A 24,536-nucleotide genomic window follows, 5' to 3' on the forward strand; every position below is an offset into this window, starting at 1 on the left:
AGGTCTGGTGTCCAGCCCGGGCTCCCCTCCTCCATTGGTCCTGTGCCACCTTTGGGAGGAAGCGCTGCAGGGGATGGGGGCTCATCCCCCCCATGCAAGCGTGGGTGGAGAAGGGCCACCTGTCACCCTTCAAAGGGTCCGGGCTGTGGTGCGTAGGGAGATCCAGTGTTCAGTCACTGATCCCCTGCGCCAGCTTGAGGCAAGAGTGGCGCATCTCATGGGTGAACCTGCCCGTCCTGCGAAGCCCCCAGCACAGCCACCCTCAGGGCTGTGAAGGTTCAGTGATGACTGCCCATGGGTGGGGATCTCAGTTCCACTGTTACCATCTGTGGGCTCATGGGATTGCGATTTCCAAACATCTGACCCCGTCAATTGTGTCACCCACCTCATTTGTCATACACCGCCCCTTGTATGCGTCTTGTCTGTCTTGTCTGTTTACCTTCCCAACCTACCTCCCTGGACATACCTACTTCCTCTACCTCACTTCCCACTCTCACCTGAAAAAAAAAAAAGGGCAATCTGTACCCACAAAAAAATTACGCCCCATACATAGCTTCCCATTTCGCACACATATCCATCGGACAAACATGTAAGCTGATAATTAGAATTGGCAGTACAACATACTTTGTTGTCCTCACCCCTCTCCCAGGGGTGGAAGGTTTCAAATTTCACTCCAAATTCATTGCATATGCACAGCTGTTGCTGTTAAAGAAATGGGCAGCTATGGACCTTCCCTACACCCGTCCTGCACATCCTGAGCTTGTTTACCTACTGTGTGTCCCTCTTTGTGCCCCCTTTTTCACCACTTTCCTATCTCCCCATTTTCTTTTATTTACAAGAAATTAGCGCGGGGGTTAGTGGGAGTAAGCACTTTTAAGAAGTAGTTAGTGGGTTTGCACCAGTGTTCGCATGTGTGCGCTTAGCTAAGAATCGGTAAGCATCGCGGAAACCCGCTTACAACTGCTTAAAATTGCCTTAGTCACTGTGTATGACAGGGCCCTTGTACTGCTCAGCAGCAAAATAAAATATCCTTGTCAGTCTTGAACCCCACACCTTGGACTCACCAGTCTGCATGAAGTACCACTAAGCCACAGCAGATATACAATAACTTGGTGCTGTAAGAAATATATCATGTATTAGTGAATGTAAAGGGAAAATAGGAAAGCCATAGGAACACATTGCAATAACTACAGTTGTATGCCAGTTAATTTTCTAATTCGAAAAGAAAGTACATACTCCCATGTATCCAGTGTTAGCATTAGGAGGTGCGAGTAAACTTACACACTGAGAAGAGTGCACTGGAAGAAGCAACAGTCAGGTTTCAGTACAACATGCATATCACTGGCTACAACCCTAGCTTCAGATATGAGACCTATGCCGCCAACCTTCTGACTGAGACAACATTGTCCACAGCAAATAAGCATGGGCCCCACCTTGCACAACTGAAAGGGCTACGCCTACCTAACCTAGCATTTTATAGCAGTGTCCTGCAATCACAGTGAGTACTGCAATTACCACACAGCAGGCTGCATGCAATTACTAAATGATAGGCACCAATTGGTGCAGAGGCCATCACATGAACATGTGCAGATACCTAGAAAAGCAGCCTGTACTTGCTATCCACACATGCAATAATATCATTGCACCAACTGAGAGAGCGAGAGAGACAGAGACAGACAGACGGAGACAAACAGGCTGTAAGAGACAGACATTGAAAAGAAAGACCAACACACAGAGGAAACCAAAACCAAAAAATAAAACAAAGCAACAGCTACAACAGACGGAGGTGAGGAATACAAAGGTAAGGTATGTAACAGATATGTATTTGCAGGCATCCGAATGATGTGTCTAAAGGGTACTCTACATACTGTGAATCATCCATATGTGGCAGCAGTCCGTATCTATATGTATATGCACATGTGCATAGGGCAAGGGATCTACTGCAACTGTTAGTGAAAGCTGGACATATATATGTTGTTGAAGGTTGCTATGTGCACAAATGTATGTAGGTTGTAGTGTGTGGCATTGCAGACAGCAAGCAGTGCCGGTATATGTCATGGGGTGGTTAAACGCTGTGGGAGTGAGCTACAGGCAGTGAGGCCTGCTACAGCTATACGGCCTGAGGACAGCAAAATGCATTCTGCACAACACTGTGCAATATTATTACATAACCGTATGTCTCACAACTGTTGCATAAGTGACATCCCCACCATGAAAGGTGGACAGTATATGTGCCTATATGTGCATCTATATGTACAGCAATGGATGTATACATGTATGTGTATGTATATATATACACATACATATATATATATATATATATATATATATATATATATGTATAGATATGTATAGCTATGTGTGTGTGTATATATATATATATGTATATATATATATATATATATATATATATATATATATATATATATATATACACAGAGAGAGAGAGACACACGGGGTCATACGTACTGTAACAGGTGCCTGTTGACCAAGGCATGGACTGAACACCAGTGTTGGTACTGCAGTGCTATACCCCATTCCAAAACACTCTACTCAGTAACTACCATATAGGTCAGAAGGGAACATGGGACGCAGGTGGACAGTAGCCTCCCCTTTGATAATCACAGTGTCACAATAGTCTTGTAATCTGTCTACGTGGTACGTGTCATCACAAAAGGTGTGTCATCTAGGGAAATATAGGCAGTGTTCTCCTCTACTCATCACAATGCCCCATGTGGTATGTACCTCACATGACAGCTACAGCAAGTGGAAAGGCCACAGGCATACCTCACAAAGAGTAATACTGCCCTCAAACACATGCCCTATGCAGACTGACTCACAAAACCACAGCTAGAGTGCGTTGCATACCGCCCACCCAGAGGTTACCTCTGCCGGACATAGAGAGGTATGTCACACCCATTGCAGTCGGCCAACCACCATGTCAACGCCTCACAATCCCTCCAGGCTACATGACCTAGGGCCCTAATCCTCACCACCTCACTAAACAGCACATACTGGAGGTACAGATTCCTATCCACAAATATGCCATACTCTGGACTAAACCACCCAGCATTAACAAACAAGGCTCCTCATTAGCAGATGTCATACATACCCTTGGTGATTGTTTGGGAGATGAGTAATATGCCCTGGGAGTCACCTCTGTGTATCCGGTTGACAGGAGCATGTGAAATGACATTACATGTGTGTCAAAGGCCAGGGTAGCATATGGCTAGGCTGCTTTAGGCCCTAGGGCCAATAGAGTATTACCTACCTATGACACAATGCACACAGATTTACTCAGTGCAATACCTGCTATGTGAGGTGGAATGAGTGTGACCGTGAATGTGTGCAAGGTCTGTAAAGGTGTGCTAGCTTAGTGTGAGGTTGTTTCTGTCATGGTAGTTTGTATCCTAGGTGTGAGGCCAGAGAAAGATGTGTCAGTTATTGGGATGCAGACATAGTAGGATGGCATATGTTGTGATGTAGTTCCTTGTGTACGACTGTGGTGTCCCATTGTAGGCTGAAGCAATACATGCATGCTCAGTAAGTGGTACTGCTGGTGAATCCAGCTCACATATGAACTGTTGTACTACCTGAAGCTGTAGGCCTAAACAGCACAGTATGGTGTATGTTCACATTCCCTGGTAACACTGTCTTGTGTGTTTCCTGTAGTCTGCACAGATTACATACCTCAGGCATATGTATTTGTAAGTAGGGGCACACAGTACTGTAAAGTACACAGGTAATGCTCATCTGTGTCGGCATACATTTGTGTGTTGTATGTATGTCTGATGTGTGTGTAATGATGCATGTACCATGCCCACAATCACATGTGTGTTACAGGGTATATGTGTGTACCTAGCAACATGTATACTTTGTTACAGCAGTATGCCAGCTATATTAACAACTGTGCACATATGTTAGGTAGGGGTATAGCATCAACGACTAGGCTGGTTTACTGGTAATACTGTAAATGTACTTTATATTCATTGCATTGGATGACATATTTCTTCATGCATTAGCTTGATATATATACCCCCATGGCGAGGTTGTGCATTGTATCCCAAACATTGTGCCGAGTACTGGTGTATACTGGTTTGTTATATGGAGTGTGGCAGGCACTGTCAGTCAGTTGTAGGCTGAGCACTGATATGTGGTATTGAACATGTGTATCCTCTGACAGACAGATGCTATATATGGCAGTTAAGTGATATCTGTACTTAATAATGTTAAGTGTGCCACATGACCTGCTCACACATATTGTTTAATTGTCTTCCAGGGCTATGGCTCATCAACACAATCCATCCTATACAGCTGCGGAGGAATAGGAAATACATAACAGCCTGGTGCAGCACTATACACTGCTGTTTTCCAGGGCCAGCCAGCACCAGCATGAGCATACTGCACCGTGGCAAGATCTTGTTAGTCGGGTAAATGACATAGGCATGCATAATCGGACATATGAGCAGGTACGCCATCACTGCAGTGATTTCATTAGACATGTCTGGCAACGTGTGCCTGATATCCATAGACAACAGCTTGCCACAGGTGGTGAGGCGGCCATACACCCCCCCCTCACTAGAGTGGAGGAGCTGCTCCTAAGCGTGGTGGCTCCTGGCCTACAGCAGCAACAGCATCACACATGTCATTATGAAGGCCGGAGCCACCCAGCATGATGACATGGAGCGTGCAGGTAATATGCCCTAGCTGTAGAGTACTGTTACCTGTATTGTTAGAATATGCATATGTGAGATGTGTACTGTGTGTTCAGCGGTTGTGCTGCCTATTGTGTGCAATATTGATATTTGGAATAGTATCTGTACACCTGTGACTGTTGACTGTTGTTCTACTGTAGTTTAGCACACTCACAGTAGCAATGCCACAGTTGTGGCCACTGACAAACTGTGTCATATTCTTGTAGGTCCCTCTGGTGTGACAGCAGGGCAGACGATACATGCTGGTGAGTGTGTTAACACTTTAATACTGGTAATGACATGTGCATGTCATAGGTGAGGTGTAGGCCATGTACACATAACACACCTATGCATAATGCATGCTGTGCATGTTTGCTGTGAGACATTAAACATCTCAGTAAAGTCAGTAGCTGTCTCAATCACATGCAATGCACAGAGCAGCAGACACATTTGTGGCAACACTGTACTGCACATTGTATATGCATAGTTGCTACAGCTGTACACAACAGAGCACGTTTATCATACGCAGGACACAAAAACATGCTACATTTGGCAGTACCACACACCCGCAGTAAGGTCCCACTTCAGTATCCCACATGTCATGCACACACACATGATGTACCTCAGGGGTAGAGGCCTATCATGGGGCTGTGCAACACTCTTCAACACATAACGCAGTCATGTTAGGCAATGCTCCCTATCACGCACCTCACACACCCATGTACAAAGTGGCTGTGTAATTGTGAACGTAGCCACGGCATTGCAGTTCAGGTACAGCATGCTAGGGGTTGGTCTTGCACACATTAGTAGCTGTTAGTGACCACAAGATGCATGATGATGATGGCACGGGGTACTACACCCCATCCAATTACAGTGACCAGAGAACTACTCATAGCAGTCATTGCTGTGCACCTCAATGTTGTGCGTGTGCAAACATATGCACCTATACACAATATGCATAGAATGTTGTGTGTGTGCTTACATATGCCAGTATACACAATATGCACAGCAGTCGCCATCCGAACAAAGTGTCACATATATGTCCTGGAATGCTAGTGGATATATAGGTCACATGACACACATTAGGTATGTGTGGTGTTTAATGTTGCAGTCGTGTAGCATGCCATGCCATGGCTGGCACCGACATATCTGTAATATGTCCCACACGCACCATAACCACTGTACACTGGCCATGTCAAGCATTGGGGTCAACATGCACCACTCATCCCAAGTGTGTACATAGCATGCATGTGCTACACCTGTGCCCACTATTATCTGCTATGGACACAGACACTGTACTCAGACATGGAAATCTATGTGTCTCACAGATACCACATGCAGCCATGGCATGTATACCTGTGAATGATGGTGCACAGGGCATTGCAGAGCTGATAATACTTGCACAACAATGTTGTGTCCAGGTACACATTGTGTTCCAGGGTGTAGCCAATCACTGAACAACTACACAGTTGCATCAAAGCCATGTACACTGCCATGAAATAGGGGCACCTACACTTGCACTGCATGGTCTTGTGCAACACATATTCTGCATGCTGACACGTGTGTGGTGACTCTTTGCCTTGTGATACTGGGACCCACCTTCACCCACTATAGAGTATGTGTTGGATTGCTGGTGTGTGTGTGTGTGTGTGTGTGTGTATGTATGTGCTGTAGTGAGGAGTGTATATGTGTGCATGTTTTCATGTGTGCATGCATCATGTGCAGACTGTAAAGTGTGTTTCCTGTCTTCCTCTCACAGGTGCTGAGTTAGGGGTGGCTGAAAGCAGCAGGGAACCTGAAGCCACTGCCACAAATAGTGGTGCTGATGAGACATGTATTCTGGCACAGGAAGGTTTGACAGGGTCTGTCGTTGGTCCGCCAATTGACAGTACACAGCGTTCAACCACATCTCTGCACACACTCATACTGTCAATACATCCCTCATCACCAATGGCCATAGGCGAGGGACAACATACAGTTGGCATTGACCAAGAGAGTGTGGTACCCATGGCACTTGCATCCCCTCACAGCAGCCATAGCCAGATTCCTGGAATGGTACCACATAGGCATAGGTCCAGGGTTTCTCAGTGGAGCACCGCTGATGGTATTGCCCCTGGCAGATGTGCCCTCACAGGTCTTATAATGTCCAGTATGTTCCAGGCTGTAATGCAGGCTCAGACACTTATGGAACGGTACACCAGACAGGGACTTAGGGCGCAGAGGGCCCATTACACCGCTATCAATGACAGCATCCGTGACCTTGCCGGTGCCATCCGGAATTACACCGAGGTCATTGATAGACATTGAGGGGAGACAGTAGATGCCCTCCACAATATGTCTTCCATGAGCCAGGACCGTGCGGGATGGTTGCGATGTCGACGCGGACGCATGCCAGCAACAGCAACAGCTGGCAGTGGTCGCAGATGGCCCACAGTTCACAGCCGCTCCCGTAGTGGCAGTTCCAGCCCCAGCCATGCTGGGGCTGGCCTGTCCATTGACTGTCCCAGTAGACCATGTGCACATGGCTCTGGCCAGTCCCAGCAGGGACATGGGTCCAGTTGTCGTACCTCTGCCTCTGATGACAGTACCCAGTCGGGGTTGGTACCCGATACTGTATTTAGCACCCCTGCCAGGCACAGGTACTGTGTCCATGGCCAGAGACAGTGATCTGTACAGCCTAGCAGGTACAGTCTGTGGCTGTCCCACAAACTACCGTACATGGCAGCCACATGGTGGAGCTGTGTGCATGCAGACACACACATTAACCAAACAACTAGGGCTCACACATACGCACACATTACATCAACGTTGGCCCATGCTGTACTGTTGTCCCTCACACACACACACACACACACATTACATCAATGTTGGCCCATGCTGTACTGTTGTCCCTCACACACACACACACACACACACACGTCGATTGGATGGGTCAATGTCAGGCTCTGGCAAACAACAACACACCCTGTGCATATGATGATACCTGTGTCACCTCCTGTCATCTGTAACATTGATGCAGGAACAGGCTAACATGGTGCTGATGCACAGGGTGACATTATAGCAGTGTAGCAATATTAGCAAGTTGTCAACAGGAAAGTGTAATGACATCCTTGTAGGTATGTCTGAGCAGGCTTTAAGAATCAAAGCTCTGATTGTCAATGTTGCATTGTTTACACCACTGTTAGGTCTGAGTATGTATTGTCCACCCATGTGCCACTTGGCTGAATTTAATGTGTTGCCAGCATATGTTAGTGAGTGGACAGTACGTGTGTGATGTGTGCAGTACAGATTAGCAAGTGTATATCTGTGAACATTGTGGGTACGCACTGTCTGCATGTACGTGCATGGTGGACACATGGGACGTGTGGCATACCCTGTTGTACACATTAACATCTCATAGTAACTTTCAATGGCCAGTATGCATTCTACTACAGTTATGTACTAACATGGGTCCACGTGTGTATGACATGGGTTGACACTATGCTGTGAGTGATACTGATAATATCTGTCAATGATTTGTGGTCTGGTAGTATACACAACCTCAACAGCATGACTATAAGCAATCATTGGATGATGTCCTGACAAATGACACACAGTTGTAGGGAACTCAGTAACAGTTGGATCCTTCCGGTACTATACACTAACCAGTGGTATTAACCGCCACCCATTCCTGGGACCACACCTGTTTGGCATATAGCCCCCTTAGGTACATGCAAACACAATAGGGATGTGTCCATCCACATCTGGAAATGCATGCATTGGCCTACAATGCATTCCCTGGATGGGACGCATATCCTACACAAGGGTATCATACAGACAGATACCTGTTGTCTGATGCATGCTTTATACCAGTAAGCCGGCTATGGCATCCACATTTACTATACATACTATCCCGTCCGTATCACATCGATGGTAGACCTCAACATGTATGTTGGGTACCAATGTGTACATACAGCCTCGTGTTATGTCATGTGTCCCTTGGTATCCACATATCCATAGGTATTGTGGAGTCCCTCGGTGTATCACATAAGACATTAGAGGCCTGAATGCATATCCACAAGGCAGTTGTACACCTATACAGACTGTCCATTATTGCCAGTTGTTGTTGTGTATGAACATGTCTGACATATACCCCAGGCATATACCCCCACTCACACTACTCTTTAGTAACTGTCATGGGTGTGTGTGGCACAGATGACCTTGGCCACAGATCACAACAGTGGACAGCCTTGTCACATACATACATACATATGTGACCTATGATCTGAGAAGCAGCGGCACAACCTGTCAATGGAAACAGATGTATTCATGTAGTATGCAGGCTTCACACCTATGTACTGATTGAGGGGACATGTACACATATATATTTGCCAAGTGGATACCTGATGTGTGCAATGCACTTACTGTTTTAATCATAATATGTCCTACCATAGTAAAACCAAAACCCACACCACATTGACCAACAGTGACACACACACTGTCAGTGTTTGAAGGATTCAAATCCCTACCTATGTCATGATACTAGTGAGAGATGCATTAACACGGTGTGCTATTTGCTTTACTGGCTGGTTTCCCTTCTCCGTCTGTATTTGTAGGATGGTGACATCATCAGACTTTCCAAAGAGGAATGTACATCTTTTAGTGAGTTTTCCCAGTCTCCAAAAAGGGCACTCCTCTCAAAGGAAACTGCACTCACACACACACACACACACACTCACACACACACATGCATACACACACACAGTCAGTGTTTGCAGGATTCAAACCCCTACGTAACTATGTTATGATACTAGAGAGAGACGCATTAACACGGCACGCTATTTGTTTTACTGGCTGGTTTCCCTTCTCCTGCTGTATTTGTAGGATGGTGACATCATCAGACTTTCCAAAGAGGAATGTACCTCTTTTAGTGAGTTTTCCCAGTCTCCAAAAAGGGCACTCCTCTCAAAGGAAACTGTACACATATACACACACACACACAAACACAGTCAGTGTTTGCAGGATTCAAACCCCTACCTAACTATGTTATGATACTAGAGAGAGACGCATTAACACGGCACGCTATTTGCTTTACTGGCTGCTTTCCATTCTCCTGCTGTATTTATAGGATGGTGACATAGGTTCATAGGTTCATACTAGGCTATCTGCCTGAGGGCATTTACAAGCCTAGCCCATCATTTTGTGGCTTACGCCACCCCTTTAGTATGGGGAACTATACCCATTATTTTGCTGTGCCTCTGTCGAGCAGTGACACTGAGGTAATCCCTGGGGTATATCTGCGATCTCCCATCCATTGGTCAAGATTTCTCTTGAACAAGGCCAGCGAGGTGCTCTGCCTCACATGTACCGGGATTTTGTTCCACAGCATAGGGAGTCTTTGGGCGATGAATCTATCCCTCCAGCACGTCCTATTAATAGCCGTGTCAAGGTTTAAGTCTCCCGCCTTTGTGGCTCTGATGGATCTAGATTTTTGAGGTGAAGCATATTCATCAAATCTGGGTTTGACATGGCCTTGTATGTTAGGCAAAGGTCACCTCTGAGCAAGCTGTGGCGACTGACTAGAGCTGGAGTTCTTTCAGTCGGGCAGCATAGGACAGATTTTGAGACCCTTTATCCTTTTGGTGAGGAACTTTTGTGGCCTCTCCAGCTGCTGCAAGTGTCGGGTCAGATACATTCGAATGGGGCATTGTACTCAATCATTGGTCTGATGAGTGATGAGTAAAGGAGACTATGACCTCCCTTGATCTAGATGAGAATCCCTTCATGAGAAGGTGGGCAATGTAGAAGGTCTTCCTAACTACTTTAGCTACATGGGTGTCGAATGACAGACTACTATCAACCTGGGTCCCCAGGTCCCTGATAACTTCTTCTGTGCTCAGTGGATTGCCACCTATTTGGTAGCTAGGGGTAACCTTGTTTTTCCGAAGGGTATGACTATGCATTTTTTGGCATTTAACTTTAGGCCGTGGCTCTGGCACCAGTTATCCGTTTCTGTGAGACCCTTCTGAAGGATATCTGTGTCAGATGTGTTCTACTATGGCGCCCAGTTTGCAGTCATCTACAAACTTTGTCAGCCATAACCTCCTGTGTTTGCTTGTACTCGGAAAAGTAGATGCCAAACAAGAGTGGGCCCAGGACTGAGCCCTGTGGGACACCACTTGTGACAGGCTTTGAGTCTGACATGGCGCCAGCAACTCTGACCCTGTGGGTTCTGTCACTCAGCCAGTTTGCAACCCATCTTGTGATGTATGGGTTGACATTTAAGCTGATGAGTTTTTCAATGATACCCGAGTGGGGTATTGTATCGAAGGCCTTAGCCAGATCGAGGTAGGCTGTATGGACTGCCTTTCCCTCATCAATGGCTTTGGTGACTGTTTCGAAAAGTCAACATCATCAGACTGGACATGGTGATGTGTGTACACTTTGTTTTATGCCATTCCAGGAATGGTCCATGTGGGTCAGCAGGTGTCAACAGCTTGAACAGGACCTCATAATCCTTACCTTGTGTGATCTATCTGTGGACACATTGACATTCCTTCATATGTCAACACATATTTATGCACAGCTTGTTGGTTTTGTGGATACTACATGTGTCTGGGATGTTGATAAAGGGCTATTAAAAGTCTATGTGAGACATGTGTAGCTGTGTTCAGTGATGTATGTCCTGGGTGGCTGCCTTGCAAACAGTCTAGCATGTTTGAGAACAATGATCCGCACATGAACATACCACAGTTGGTAGGGTTGTGTGTATATCAGCTTCCAATAGCTCTGTTTATGACTTCACCCATGATGGACTCCATGACCTTGCAGATCAGACTTCATAGGCGTACTGGACTGTACTTCCCATGGTGTGTTGTGCACCAACACTTGTGGGGAGTGCCATATGTTGCTGTAACACATTCAACGGTTCCACATCCTGTGTAGGGGGTGAGGCTCAGCTGACTGTTCAGGTGCAGGATCTGTTTGTTCTGTAGTTTATGCATGACACATATTGGGAATCAATGTATTCCACTTGCTGCCATGCTTTTGGCATTGGGGGTAGCTGCTCATCCATTCTACATGTGATATCTCCTGGTATGATGATATGGATATCATCAGTGGGAGGTGGGTATGTATATATATATATGGGCCTGTCTGTCAGGATGTCGGCATTGTCAGTCAGGTACAGTTGGCCCTGACTCAGGACATATGTGGGTGTACATTGATATTTATGACATAGCTGAAGGTGGTGTCATGATTCAGTCTGGACTCCTTCTCAGCTACTCTTCACAAAACACCAACGAACCTGAGCACTAATCCCTGTTATACTCTTTTACACACTTAACACCCTACTGATCCTTTGTGATCAGGCTACAGAGTATGTCATCATAATAACCTGGCATGTCCAGGGGTCAGTTTCATGTGTACTCTCCAGTCCAGCTGGTGAATATTGTGATGTTGACACAATGTCACATCTGCCTCATGTACACAGACAACCCTCTCCTCCTCCTGACAAACTCAGATATATGTGTGAGATGCACCTATATAGACATACAGGGTACTGAACTCTCTCGACCCATGACTGGCACAGTCTATCAGGTGGTGAAGATAACCACACACACCACATATCAGTCTCACATATCCTCTAGCGACAGCACTCAAACCACATTATCACACATAGACATACTCGGATGCTGTAAATGAACTCTGCCTAAGCAGCAGAGACCTCCAAAGCAGACACACACACAACTGCTACCCCACTACAATACCCACATATCACATAGTTCACAATGTCAGTGTGCCACACAGTCACTGCCCTTCGGGCTAAACAACACACCTAATACACTTGTAATAGGCAACACTTATTGTCAGACACACTGATGTACCACTCACCAGCCCAAACAAGGGAATAGTCACTTTGGGCTGTCTGTCGGGTGCCAGGATCTGCCACATAACACATGCAGTCAGGTCACTCCAAAGCAAGTACAGGACTGGCAACATCATTGTCCATGCTGGTGCATAAAACCTCAGACGTTACTCCCTGGACCACATAACATGATACATGGAGGAACACTCTGATCATGTAGCCCAGGCCAGTATGACCCTGACCTTGTCTAGCATCTTACACCCACCAATCATGATGTCACAGTATACAGACAAACATATCACATTTAACAGTTGGCTAACAAATTGGTGTCCTTCATAAGGGATACAGTGTCTGTCAGCCTGTGGTGACATGCCACATAGCTTCACTATGGACAGCTTGCACCTGTCACCCTTGGACTTTCAAATGCTGGCTAAGGCTCTTGCTACCACCATAATGCCTTTCTTAAGCAGGGCTCAAAAGACAAACCCACCTCCATAGACATTACAGGTTAAATGAAACTAAGGGTAATGCTGCTCAACATCAGATGTGTTACCCTCATATTGCGGCCACTCAGGACTCTCCTCAGTATGGAGGATAGCGATATCTGTGCACTAACAGACGCCTAGTTCAGGCTCACTTATGCACAACAGCACTACCAGGTTATGTTTCATACCATGCTTTCTGACCACAAGACTTGGAACAGACAACACAACTAGGGGGAGTATCCATATACATCACAGATAGACACACCTCTGGGTTAGTAGCACTGCACAAAGCATCACAGACCATACATATATAACTACCATTGTGCAAAACTGCCTTTCAGTTTGTTGCCTGCTACAGACCACCCTCCCAAACTCAGGAACCACACTCGGCTTTCATGGGAACTATGGAGAATATGAAGGTCTCCACAAACACCATTATATTGGATGACTTCGAATACACAGATATTGACTGGGGATACTACAGTCACTACAATTTGTAGACTCATATGCTATGGCACAACCAGTCAGCACAGCCACAAGGGGGAATACATATTGGACCTGATCATCAACAACATGGGGAATCTATGTTCCACACCAGTGATATACCCCTCATTGGTAAGGTCAGAACATACATGTATCTCACTGGAAATACATATACCCTTCACACACCCATCCTGGGTAATCTTGGTGAACTTCTCATGAGCCAATGTCTCACTTCACCAAAGCAAGGTGGTATCCTTCAGAGACCCTGAGACAGTGGCAAATACGGCTCAGACTGCTGAATCCTTTACATACACATTCTATGGACACCTAGTGGACTACATGGATTGTGCTATCCCAAATAACAACAGGACTCACTCCTCCAATGGCAGGGGACCTGTCTGGTAGACCCCAGCCATTAATAAGCTGTACAATGTCAGTGGGAAGCTACTACATGATAGAGCATAATCCCAGACGGGGAAGGCATCTGTGATCTGTACTAGCAGAAAGCTACGATCACTCATGAACTTTTCTAAGGGCCGCTTCTACCGGATAATTGCACCAGGCACATAGGACTATCACATGGCCTTCTTCATTTATGTCAGGAACCTGGGTGGACACTCACTGATATGCTGTGAGTTACTGCATACTGACTAAACTTACCCTGAACCCACTGACATTGCCAACATCCTGGTAAACAGGTTCAGTGCAGATGTCTCCCCCCCAAGGAGCAACTGTCCATCCCAACAGAGTGTAACCTCCCTGACATCACACAGTAACAGGTGAGTGCTGCCCTCCCCAAAGCATACATCACAGCATCAATGGGACCAGAAGGTGTCCCGGCCTGCATCTTACATGAGCTTCATGACAGACGTAACCCTTACATTACAGCACTGTTTAATATTGGAGTTAATACAGGATATGTACCCAAGGAATGGCGTACAGCGACAGCGGTTCCACTCCACAGAGATGGTGCCACAACGGACCACAGATAATATTGCCCTATAAGCCTAACTAGCCTGTTCTGCAAAGCTATGGAGCGTATTGTCATGAGACTCATACACATAGACATTGAGAACCTACTGACACTGTGTCCTACACATTTCAGCATTGTTGTGAGCAGATCTTGCCTCTTGAACCTGTCTGTATTCTTTAAACGGTTAACAGGTCCATTGACATAGGGACAGTTGTCCACCCAGCCTACCTGAACCTTGCAAAACCCTTCAACACAATAACGCACTGGGCCATTATGCATAGGCTCACCAGCGTCGATATGGACACATATCTCACATTATGGATTGCAACCAGGATCAGGGATAGCACCCAACATGGTCAGAATTGCAGGTGCCATGTCTGACTATACACCAGTTACACATGGCATCCCACACGGCTCGGTCCTGGGACCTCTCTTGTTCAGTATATATTTGTCTGACATACAGGCTACCACAGGGGGAATATGGCTGACCATGTTAGCACTTGACTCCAAACTGGGTGCCATAATCAACTCTCCAGCTGCCACATGCATACTCAAACAGGGTCTCACAGAGATGGATGACTGGTGCCTGAGCCATGGCCTACAGATAAATGCCATTAGTTGCATAGTTATCCCCTTTGGGAATAAAAACATGCCCACACATTACCACATAGGTAGTACTCCATTACATATGTTAGGAGTTGTTAGGGGTTTGGGGGCATGACTTGTTCGTACTGTCGCCTTTGACAATCACGTTGCCAAATTGGTTGGACAGACCTTCTATATAGGCCACCTTATCCCATATGGTTTCACATCTAGATCGAGTGAGGTCATTGTGCCCCTATACTCATCACAACCATGCTTGGTTACAATGCCACATTTGGGGTGTACCTTACCCAACACCTGCAGCAACTGTACTGGCCACAGAAGTTCCTCACCAAACAAATCTAGGGACTCACATGGATGCCCTGCACAGTTCGGATGCAGTGACTCCAGCTCTACTCAGTCGCTTACCATCTACTTGGATATGATGTGTGCCTGTTGTTTACAGATATACCCAACCCAGAATTACTGGACATGCTCCACCTCAGGATATCCGACTCCCTTGTAGCTACACACTCCAGGGACATATACCTCAGCACAGATGTTAATAGGACATGCTGGAGGGAGATTCTTATCCCAGAGGCTCCACTCACTTCGGATTGTAACCCAGTTTCACATAGGCAGAGCCACCCACTGACCACCTACAGGAGACATCTTGATGACTGTATGGGTGATCATATGTTTACCCTTGGGATATCTTCTGTGTACCTGCTAGACAGAGGCACATTAGCCTAAACATACATGGGCTATCTTGTGTGACCTACTATTCACACGCACAGTGTAGTAATCTGACAGGGTTGCGAATGCCAAACACACTCTGGCTAGGCTTGTACATGCCCTAGGGCAGATAGCCTAGTATCGACCTCTGAACCTATGCTAATGTTCGGGATGCACAATGTTTATTGCTGATACTGTTTGCAGGTCTTTATCATCTTTGCTTTACCAGTTTCTATGAACAACTTAGATATCTGCAGAACATATTTGATTATGACAGGGTTCCACTATATTATATATGTGTCTGTTGTCATATAACTGTGTACACAGGGCAGATTGCTGGATAGTGAGAGGTTCCTGGGTTAACACATGCAACTGCCAGATATGTGTGGCCCACTGCTGTACTCAGACATGGCCTAAGTGTGTGAACATGCCCAGTTCAGGCTTTCCGTGTTTTGTTGCCTGAGATTTGTCTCATTTATTCAAGTGTGTGAGCATGCCCAGTGTGACCTTTGAGTATGTTGCTATCTGAGGTCCACTACATTTGTTGATGTGTGTGAACATGACCAATATTAACATTTATACTGTGTGTGTTGGAAGTCGGGTTCTGTTCTTACTGCAGGACTCACCTTTGTGTCATAACTCGAGATGGATTATGCTGTGCCTGCAGGGTTTCCATGAGATACTTTGCATAGACTTATCAACATTCCTTCATACAGGCTGACCACTGCAATACTGTCATGGTTTAGTGGTTCAGTACTTTAACTATAGTGCACAGTATCCTGGGTTCGAGGCCCATCACTGCTTTATATTTTCATACTGAGCAGACCAGACTGCTTAAGGGCCAGTTAAGCAAATATGAGCATGTTGGCTTTTGTTCAGCTATGCCCTACTTAGACCAGGCTTGTCCGACATTGCTCAGTATTCACCGACATTGCTGGATGTTGCCCAATATTACTCAACATTAACCACAGTTGTGCTAGTTGGAGTGTGCGATTTTGTTTGCATATACTACATGGTGGTAAATGCTGTTTAGCACTGCTTTATATTGCTTAACAAATGGCAATCATGCCTCAGGTGATGCTGCAGGGCTGCCTATGTCTGATGCACGTACTACACTCCCTGTACATGTTTGAAAGCAGGTAGTGTCAACTTAGGCATCCCTTTTACTATATGTGCAAGTCAGAGAGAGGTATAATTTCCAGAGTTCCTACTGAGCCAGTGTATGTGCTATGCGGTGCCTCTTTGCCAAGGCCAAAGCATACTGGGCATGCCTCCTTCTACCTATTGGGGCAGGCTCAGGTTGTTCCTCCTCCGAGTCACGCTCTGCCTGTGATGGCCTTGGCAATGGTGGGGGGCTGTTTGGCCCAGCCCTATGCTGGTCCTGCTGCAGCTGTTTTCACAGGATCATATTATGTAACATAGCACATACCATGAAAATTTGGGTACATGTAGTTGGTGAGTACTGCAAGGCTCCACCAGATGTGTCCAGGCACCGGAACCGTGACTTGAGCAGCTCAAACACACGCTCAATTACATTACGTGTTTGTGCGTGTGCCTCATTATGGCGTTCCTGTTCAGTTGTGTGTGCGTTTCTGATGGGTGTCATCAGCCACGGCTCCAGTGCTTAGCCAGCATCCCCCACTAGGTGACCATGTGGGATGTCCCCATTGGCAAATGTCTGGTACAGCTGTGTCAGATGCCAGATATGGGAATCATGGTAGCTTCCAGGGCAGCCAGCACACACATTCAGTATTATACCCTGGGCATCACACACGACCTGGCAGTTGATGGAGGGGAAGCCCTTGCAGTTGAAGTAGACCCTACCCTGCTCGCCGGCTGGTGCTTTGATGCGTATATGCATGCAGTCTATTGCACCCACTACCTCAGGGTATTCCGCTATTTGCTGGAAGAGATGCATATTGCTGGCCAATACCTCACATGATCACCGACATGTGCTGACATGACATCCAGGAACTGGTGCAGTACCCTGGATGCTGATGCCTGTGATATCCCCATCATATCACCGGTTGGTCTCTGGAAGGTACCTGTTGCTAATATTCTTAGGCCAACACATACCTTGGTTTCCACTGGGATGGGTTCCCCTCTGTTCTGTGTGTGAGGCGTGGCCTGCACAGCTCAACAATTTGCTGCAGGAGGTCACTGTCCACTCTATAGTGCTCCACTATCTCCAGCTCATGTAGCCCCTGGTAGGTTACCCTGGGCCTGTACACTTTTCTCCGTTTCCTCACTGTGGGTTGTCCAGCAGCATTTCCATTGTCACCACCCTCAGCATGTTGCATATGTTGCCTTATAACAGCAATGGCAGCCCCTAACATTTCTTTGTCTCAGTAAAGCTTTTTCAGTTTTCACTTCTATTAGCTTACTGCAGTGTCTGTTGTGAGAAACATAATGGACTGTTCTTTGCAGAGTTTTAAGTGCTAGGCTGGGCTAGTGTACTGCCTGTGTAATTGCCTGATTCTGATTGTTTTCACCTACTAGCTCTGCTAGTGCTCCCTGGTAGCTTCCTACTATTTGTTGTGCTTCCTTTCTCCTTTCTGTTTCCTTGGGGGGCAGCACCGCGCACACAAGCACAAACACACTCACAGCAGCTCACACGCGCGCACATGCTTACACAGACTAAAACTTGCTTATTCGGGTTAAAACGCACGCACACCAGTGCAAACGCGCTTACAACTCTTTAAACAGCCTTATACATGCTTACTCCGGCTTAAATGCACGCACTCTGTCTTACTCGGGTTTACAGGCGCTCACACGCACACATACCTGCTCAGCAAGAAACTTTGGTGTTATCCACGGCATACACCTTCCATTTCTTGCCTTTACCTGGCCTATCTGTTGACACACCTCTTTCCATGATGTGTAAATGACAGCTGACACATGCCACTCTGCTCCAATGAGCTTCACTTCTTTCATACATGCCCCACTTGTGATGTCACCTATCTTCTACTCTGTTACTCCCCTTATCCTACTCCTACACTCCACTGACTGTGCTCATTTGGTATATAAACTTGAGATTCACTATCCTAACCCTCCTTTGCATAGGATTGCCTACTAATGCTTGGTTACATCTCTTAGACTGAGCTTCCCCCCCTTAGCAACCTCTACTTGGTGGCCATGTTTTCTTCGGCCTGCCATTCCCTTGCATTGTACATTAACAATTTAAATAAGATCCACATTTGTGGGTTTTAATTTTTAGTTTTCTGTTTTTTTAGAGCGCAGCCCATTTGCGTGGTGCTGCGCTACGCTTAAACATCGGAAATCGGAGGAAAAAATAATTATTTTTTTTCATATTGCATCGGGAAACATTGCCAATAGCCATATATTTGGCCATTGGCATGCTTCCTGCACTGGATGCAACCTTTATTTGGAGCTGTCACGGCTCCGTTTTGCTATTTGCAGAATGGTACTCAGTTGTCAACTGAGTACATTTCTGCAAATAACACTGCTCTTACTCGGACAGGTTCGGGTTTCCTGAATTGCAAATCTACCTCGTTTGCATGCCTTTTGCCTGCAATTGAGGTAATTTGCATATCCCAGCCCTGTCCGTGTAAGAGCCGTTTTAGGAGCTCTCTTGCACGCCCCTGCAGGCTGTTCCTGGATCGCTCATCGGACATGATGGCTGCATGGAGTCTTAATCTACTCTTAGACTCTGTGCAAGCCATCGTGAATCCGGCCCCTTGTGTTTCAAACAAAAAATGGAATGATACTGTTTTATAGGTTCATAGGTTAGTACTAGGCTAGCTGCCCTTGTTGGCCATTTTAAGCCTAGCTAATTATCCTCATTGGCCCTCTTTAAAAGGAACCTTGATGATTGGATGGGAGATAGGAAATTCACCCCGGGGATCATGTCAATCGCCCTGCTAGACAGGGGCCTGGAGAAGTAAATACTGTGGGAAGAAATATCCAGGGAATTGTTATGGTTAGGCTTGCATAGGCCCTAGGGCCGATAGCCTAGTACCAACCTATGAACCTAATCACAAGTGAGAATCAAACCTTGTGTTTGTAAGGTAAACACCTTAACCATTGCACCAACCTCCCCATAACAATGAAGGTACTGTACATCTAAAGTCATAATACTGACAATGAAAGACCTTGCACCAGCAGGTTTCAATTATGCAGTAACTGACCGATTCTAATAATGCAAATGTTCATTTAGAAGGCTCGTTAACAAAAAAGTTTGTTTTTCTAATGGTGCAGTTAGATATGTCACAGTCTAATATTAGAAGTAACAACAAAAATAGTGAACACGAAGTTTCATTCTTTGAAAAATTTAATGTACTATTTTGAAAAAGGCTGTTTAAGCTGAAATCGTTGCAAGTGGATATTGCTTATTTAAATGAATGTTTGGGTTTAAAAATTGTACCACAAGGATTAAGGTTGTTTAAATTTCCTTTTGGTATTTATTACAATGAGGAAATTTTGAACAACTCTGTTAACTTTTTTGATGAAACAGGGCTTGGACTGATAAAGAAAACTGTTCTTTTATTATGAAAGACAATGTGAAAGTGTAGCACAGGAAACTGATAAGCTTGATGGAAAAATCCGACAAGACTTATTTTTCCAATATAAGGAATTGTATTTCAAGATGCTTGACAAGGTTGAGAGGAGAATCAATAATCCTTTTCACAAAAAGAAAAGAAAGTTAGAAAGGGATATGGAGCAATATGAAAATAAAAAGGTGTATCCTGTGGCAAGTATTTTGAATTCTAGTTCCAGGAATGCTTATACACCTAGTTATAGTGAAGTACTGAGGGATTCAAATGAAAATGATGTAAGTTCAGGGAATTATTATACAACAGCCCAGGATTTTCAGACACTACGTCGCTCGGAGAGACTGGCCCATAGGTGTACAGACCAGGGAGAGTACAATATGAAATACTGCCCGCAACCACAGAGGAAGAATGTATACAGGAACGTGAACAATTACAGGAATTGAGAGTAGCTGAAAACAATGTTATACATAAGAAAAATGGTTTTACAATTTATAACTACATGGATAACTAGAAAGTTACATTTTGATATATATTTTTTAGGGCAAACTTAAAACATTTCAGAAGGTACCAGAGGTCACTTAGCTATACCTAGAAGGAATAGTACATTTAACCCTCCCTTGCATCCTTTATTGGATACATTTGAGAAAATAGTCATGGAAGATGTGTATGAAATCCATGAGAATGATAAAGTAATTTGGAATCTTACCAAGGAAGAACATGATTTATTGATGGAATTTAGAAAGGATGATACCTTACGCATCATGACACCTGATAAAGTAGGGGGAATAGTTTTATTTGAGACTACTGATTATTTGAATGAGATGCAAAATTTACTGTTTGATGAAAAAACATATACTGCAGTTTCTAAGAATCAGATAAATATATCTTATTCACATATAAATTCATATTTGGAAGAATACTTGTTGAATAAGAGAATTCATATTGATTTATATACCTTTCTATATAGGAAGGATCCTATAATTCCTGTTATGTTATGTAGTCCTATCTCACCTCCATTATTACATGTGGGTTCAGAGCCGATCCTCGGCTCTGACTCGGCCGCTTAGAAAGCCTGAAAACTTCTGATTGGCTCGTGGCTAATAGATATTCAATGATGCATGCGCACATTCCCCAGATCTCATTTGCCGCATCTTCAGTTGGAAACTTCTTTTGGTTGGCAGTGGCTAAGTGGTTTAGTTCTTTATTATTCTGCTTGTTAGAAGTTTTTAACTTTGTGTGAAGTGATTTTCTTATTGCTGATAGCCTTATTGTGATACCGATTGTGTCAATTTAACCGGACTTGACTTTTTACTGGATTTGACTTTTCTGCTATAAAAGTTTGGGCCTGTTGGCCTTTTTTGTGTGTGTTCCCATGAGTGTGTGTGCTTTTGACTAAACCATTTTACTTAGAGGTACTAGTCTGTTCCCTTTCCTTTGCACTAGGTTTGTTTAAGTTAGAGAACCTAGTAAAACTTCCCTTGGTTGTTTGTTGTGAGAAATAGGGCTAGATCTGTTGAAGTTAGAGGATTTCGTTCCTCTCTTGTTGAGTGAGTGTGTTGTTTTTTCTCTTCAATCACCTATATTGAGACTGCCATTATGTCTGAAGAACATAAAGAGCATAAACAGTCAGGATTTAAAAAGTGTACTAAATGCTCTCAAAAAATGTCCATCACTGATGGACATAGCGTCTGTGTGTACTATTTAGGGGCCATACATCTTCAAGAGACTTGTCTTTTTTGCCATTCCTTTAGTCCTAGAGTGCTCCAGGAATGGAAAAATAAGTTGATTCTAAAAGGCTTGTTAAAACCTTCTTTCGAGGAAGACCTAGCCAGTTCGTCGTCCTCTGTGAGGTCGCATTCTTTTAGTAAAGATAAGGGCGAGACCTCAAAAAGGCCTTCTCCAGCCTCAACTTCTGTCTCTGAACCTCCACAGAAGTTACCTAAATCACAGATGACATCTGTCTCTTTGGCTCCACTGTCCTTGGAGCTGATCAAGATTCTGGACACGGACATTGCATTATCCGCACCCAGTGCTTCTGTGCCAATCATTAGCAGTCCTCTTCAGAGCCGGTCTACAGGCATTCCACCGGTCTCCCCTACTTTAAAATCAACTATATTACAGAGAGCGAGGTCTCCAACACTGTCTTCCAGATCCTCCAGGAGCTTTTCTGAAGAAGACATCGAGAGAGTGGTGCTCAGACTCCTTAAGTCATCACCCTTGCCAAAATTTTTATCGGCTCCGACCACGTCTGTCACGGAGCTGACTCTTGTTACCGACCCTGTTCTTTTTCCTCCTCCAACCCAGATTGGGCTGTTGGTACTGACTATAGTGGTGTCCTCGGCTCCAGCACCCTGGGTGGTTGTCTCGGAGCTGAGCTCCACTCCGACACTGTCGGCACCATCCAAAGTGTCTAGGGTCCAAAGCTCTTTGGTTGGGCCCGAGGGGGACACTTGGAGCCGAACCTCTTTGGTGCCGAGTCTTCCTTTTGGTGCATCGGCCTGAGTGAGCTTGAACCCTACATCGTTTTCTGAGCTGATTCCTTTGGAGCCATCAGCACCTATGCTCTCCTTGGAGCCAGGGTGTCATTATTGAGCTGGAGGAATCAGTTTTTGTGAAGATGAGGAGCATGTTGGATAGTTCATCCATACCACGTAGGAGTACCAATGCTATACTCCCTCAAGCACCGACTATGGTCTCAGCATCCTCTCTCCCTGGGATGGCAGAGACTCACAGCCTCAGAACCCCCGTTTGGGTGGTCCCCGATCTTCCAAGACCTCCCCAGAAGATCCCGCTGAGGAGTCCCCTCAGAAGAGATCATGTAAGAGGAAGCATGTAGACTCCCCTGATGAGTCTGTCACATCTGACACTGACCTCGAGTCAGAGAGGTCCCCTAAGTCATCCTCTGAAGATGTCTCCTTTGCAGACATTTTGGAGATCCTCAGGCAGAGAGGCAGCTGGCCCACCATTACCCCTTCTGATGAGGAGTCAGTGTACCTGAAGGCTTTTGGGTCTCAACCCTCAGCTTCATGAGTGTCTCCTCCATTTGATGAATTACTAGATCTCGTGAGTCAGAAAGCATGGCAGACTCCTCATGTGGTGGAACCGGTCCCCAGGAGGCCGAATAAATTTCTCTATGCCCCCTAAGGACAAAGAGTTTTTATCTAAGAGTTTACCTGTTGATGCCATGGTGGTGGCGGCGGCAGCCACTAAGAAGGAGCTAGCAGAGACTTCTCCTTCTATCCATCCACCTAATAAGGAATCCTGAACAATGGATAGGTATGGGAAGCGTATCTTCTCTTCAGCGGCTTTTACACTCTGATCACTGAACTATCTATCACATTTTATGAGACTTCAGAGAGATCTCCTAAAAGAGTTAGGAGATACTCTTCAGGGTGCCTCGACTGAAGCAGTCCCACCTACAGTGTCAGCTCAGATGGCTACCCTCACATCTATTGTTAACTCCTCCATGCGGCTGATCTCATATGCAACTGATGGTGTGAGTAGGGCGGTGGGTTCAGGAGTCTCATTAAGGAGACATTCCTGGATGCGTCTATGCAACTTTGTTGAGCCTTTCAAGTCTACATTCACCAGTGCTTCCGTAGACGTATCCTCTCTTTTTGGACCAAAGGTGAAAGATACCCTCACCAGGTGTGAGCAGGAAGGAAAGACTCTCTCTGCCATGGAAGTCCATTTTACCGTTCCTTCTAGACCTTACCCTAAAGGTCAGAAGAGCAGCAAAATGTGGTTCAAGAAATCACAGAGACCGTTCCAGGACACACAAGGTGATTCCTCCTTCAGAGGCAGGGGAGGAGGAAATAATTGTAGACGTCGCCCTAGAGGCTGGAGAGGCCCACAAAATCAGGGAAGTCCCGATTCCTTTCGTGACCGTCCCTATCAGCGTTCCTGATGTGGAACCCGACTGTGCATCTCTGGAGCTGGTTGGGGATCACCTATCCTTGTACCCAGAAGCCTGGCTAAATCTCACTCGAGACAAGTGGGTACATGACATTATTACCAGAGGTTACTCTATACCCTTTTCCCTTCCACCATGCCCTCCCAAAAGGATCCCAGATGTACCACCCAATCACAGGGATCAAGCGGCTATAGAGACAGAAAAGCTGCTATTAAAAAGAGTCATCCAAAAGGTCCCAACAGACCAGACAGGATTTGGAACATACTCCAGGTTCTTTTTAGTTCCAAAAAGAACAGGGACTCTAGACCCAT

Source organism: Protopterus annectens, chromosome 5.part0 (assembly GCF_019279795.1).
Source record: "Protopterus annectens isolate FY-2018-M chromosome 5.part0, PAN1.0, whole genome shotgun sequence".
Classification (NCBI taxonomy): Eukaryota; Metazoa; Chordata; order Ceratodontiformes; family Protopteridae; genus Protopterus; species Protopterus annectens.